Genomic DNA, 3,764 nt, shown 5'->3' with positions numbered 1-3,764 from the left:
GTATCAAACCCACCATGACAGTAAGTAGCAATGAATAGCAAAAGTGTTTTTCTCGGTAAACAACCTGTTGAGACCCGTAGAAGTCAAACTAAGATTCAAATGTTGCTTAGATACGAGTTTGGTTCAGAATCACAGATCTAATCTCTGCTGCACCTTTACAAAAACTTAAGGCTCTAAATAAAAACAAGTTTTAATAAGTAACTTAATGAATTTCATAATATTAATATTGATTTATTGTCGTGGCTCTCAATACATACAAGTTATGTGTTATTTAAATTATAACTTAAGTTGCTTTAAACTTTTCTCCCTTTTTTATGTTAAAACCTATATGTAGGAATTGAATATTTTGGAAGTGTCATAACTTAAACTTAAAGGTCAGCACCAGAGTTTTCTAGAGAGCAGTTAACCCTAACCCTAGAAAAATATCCAGATTTTATTTTGTGGTTTTAAAGGCTCTATGTTGAAGATGATAAGAAATAAAAGCATACTTTATTTTGATTTATTGTCAGCTGCAGTAGCCCCTCTGCTCCCAACTCCCATACAGAGCTGTTGGCTAGTGCTAACGTTCATCCGCTCCCTCCAGTTTCAACCTCTTATTAAAGTAACAGTTAGAGAGCTAAATGTAATTGAAATAATGGCTACCTTCGACAGAAAAAGGAGCTAAGTCTATGAAAGCAATGTAGCAGTTTAGCTAGTTTTGATTCCCAAGGCATAAGGTGGCAGTTTATCATCATTCAGCCAAAGTAATGAAATAACAAACTGTTTATTGTCGATGTGTTTCTTCCTATTGAGCAGTGAAAGTCAATACGTGTTACATGTCTTTTGCTTTAGGTATTTACTTACTGGAGGGGTTTTGTTAGTGCTGCAGAGCTACAGCTAACAGCTAGCTCCTCACTTAGCGGCTCTAACGGAGCCTGTGTTGTTCAGCAACACAGCTGTTGCTCCACCTACACTTTGGACTGAATGAAAAATGAATTCATATTTTTTTCTTAGATGAACGGCAGATTTACTTTGTTCTTTGTTTCTTTTGCCTTTTTTTATATTGGTATTGTTTAAATACAAGGGTTTCTTTCTTTGGGGGGCACCATTCTAGACTTTTCCACTTTAAAGAACTTCCACACCTCTGACAATTTCAATTTGTCCTGCTCTCCTGCTGTGATCAAATTAGGTGAGGTCATAACTCACCACCTCTTATATTGGTGAGTTATTTTGACGGAATGTCCAATATTTAGTTTAATAGCAAATCTCGGCCAATTCTGATGCCATGCCGATTGGGCAGGTGCTCAAACACCCCTAACTCCCCCCTCTGCACGTGCCTGATACTGATACATGCCGATAATATTGTTCAACCCTATAATAAAATTTAAAAAAAATATGTAATGAACTGTGTATTGTATACATTGTTTCAGAGAAATAGATGAACAAATGGAGCGCAAAATATAATGAAGTGTCAGGCCAAGGGAAAAAGCTTGGCAAAGCTCACACACATGCTGCCTGTTGGAGGCTTGAAGAATATGACAGAAGGCGTTATGGCAGCCTCTAACTAAGAACAGATCTTGATTCTGGAAGGCAGTGTGGAGACCTGCCTACCCAAAACTCTAGAAAATCTTGTAGAGTTTTACAAATGTAATGGTATATTTAATCTGTTCATTGACTGGCATATCTTGCGATATTAAAATGCTATTTTGACATTAATCATCACATAGTCTCACCAAGTGCTATCTGACCAAGTGAGACCAAGTGTAATACGGTTGCTGTTTTTTGTGGCTTTTTATTTGGTGAGTTCCCAAAAGAATGCCCCCTGTATGGGGAAATTTGTGCACATCCCTGATATGAAGTTGAAATTTGTAGTGGGAATTTGCCAAGCAGCTCTGAATGTTGTATCCAAGAGGGCTGCTGTGTACATAGAATGCAGTGAGAGTTCTCTGGATGAATGACTTATAAGAAATATGTGGTAACACTTTATTTGAAGGGGGGTGAATAAGACTGACATGACACTGTCATAAACATGACATAACACCTGTCATGAACATGAATAAGCCTTCATGAATATTTATGACTGTTGTCATAAAGCATCATTCGTTAAATTATGACACTTTTAATACAAAGTTGACATTATTCAAAATGTCTTTGTTATGACATCTTGACATTAACCAATAAATCATTGCTGTTATAAATTTGTTATAAAAGTATTACTGATTGCACTTTAAAAATTAGATAACTTTATGTTATTAAAGGTAAAGTTTAAACAGTTTACCTTTCTATAATGCTTCTTTACATACTCACAGATATTAAAATATTTTTAGTTAAAACTTAGAAGTAGGAGGCAAGGTGTAGCATGGACCTCCGCTTCATAAAAAGGACTGCTCCTCTTCTAGGTAAGAGGTCACATGAACCTCAATACCTCTTTTATTTGGACAAAAATATGTCTCGAGGTATTTTAAATCATTCCCCCAAAAAATAAAATAAAGGAGCAACGTGAGGTACAGAAATGTGGTTTGTTGCCCGAGGGCAACACCATACCATAGAGCAGGGGTGCCCAAACTTTTTGAGAGCAAGATCTACTTTTTCTCTCACCAGCCGCCTGAGATCTACCTCATGACACAAAGACATAAAAATTGCAAATTAAACTCTATTGACTTATTTTATATGCAAATATACATCAGTTATAGCAGAAATAATAAAGTGACAAAAAACCTAACGCAGTTTCTTCCTCAGTGAGATTCTGACACTGGGAGGAGGTTACTGGTTTCTCAGTCAGAAGCTGGTTGCAAACCTGAGGCCAGCAGGTGTCAGTCAGTCATGGTAGATCTGAAATTTGGGTTGATGACCTCAATGTGAGAAACTAACCAAAGAGCCCAGAAAAGCTAAAGGCAAATCTTCTGAAGTTGGGATATAATTAATTTAATTTCACATAATTATCGTGGTAGAATTTGTTAAAACTTAATGAAATATATTTGTCCTTTGATGTTTGTTGTGACGTATACTGTCATAAGGAGTGTGGTGGTTGCGGTGAGGAGATGAACGCAGAGACCCAGGTATGAAGTTAATGATGGTTTAATGATAAGATAAGGCTCAAAAAACAGTCCAAGACAGGCAGCACGGCGAGAGGCAAGCACACAGCTAGATGCCGGTAGCAACTGACACACACAGGACTGAAAACGAGAGCTAACACAATCCAGGACTAATGCAGTTCCACTGGAGAGTGTGGCAGGACAAACTTAGAACGTTTGACAAAACTTAAACATAGACAAGGACCCGACGAGGAACACAGACAACAGGTGGGTTTAAATACACACGGGGTAATCAGGGGAACGAGACACACCTGGGGAGCAATCAACGGGGAGGAGAGGACAGAGACTCACAGGAAAACAGGACTGAACACAGAAAACTCAAAAATAAACATACAGAAATACGGATCGTGACAGTACCCCCTCCTTAAGGGGCGGCTACCAGACGCCCAAACAGAAAAGTCCAAATAAACACAAAACAACCCAACAGGATGGGTGGAGGGGCGACGGAAGGAGAGCCAGAGTCCAGAAACTGTCCAAAACAAAAAACAACCCAACAGGGTGGGCGGAGGGGCGACGGAAGGAGGGCCAGAGTCCCGAACAGGGAAAACCAGTCCGGGGGCCGCCCACGGCACAAGAGGCAGAGCCTGGACCGCGGTGGGCGGGGTCTCCGGCGCAGGAAACGGAGACGTGGAGGCGGGTCCGGCGGCCTCCTCCGCCGGCGCAGGAAGCAGAGACGTGGAGGCGGGTCCG

The 3,764-nt window shown here is 40.0% G+C and overlaps 1 long non-coding RNA gene across 1 annotated transcript; it reads left to right on the top strand.

Moving 5' to 3' along the window:
- Positions 1-3,337: 3,337 nt before the first annotated feature.
- Positions 3,338-3,614, top strand: LOC107835241 (uncharacterized). The gene is made up of 2 exons (XR_001661063.1): positions 3,338-3,472; positions 3,534-3,614. It is a non-coding gene; the product is annotated as an uncharacterized LOC107835241 (long non-coding RNA).
- The last annotated feature ends 150 nt before the right edge of the window (positions 3,615-3,764 follow it).

This window comes from Poecilia formosa, unplaced genomic scaffold (genome assembly GCF_000485575.1).
Source record: "Poecilia formosa unplaced genomic scaffold, Poecilia_formosa-5.1.2 Scaffold1306, whole genome shotgun sequence".
Taxonomy (NCBI): Eukaryota; Metazoa; Chordata; class Actinopteri; order Cyprinodontiformes; family Poeciliidae; genus Poecilia; species Poecilia formosa.
Note: the sequence above shows the minus strand (reverse complement) of the source record. Positions and strands in the feature narration are given on the sequence as shown.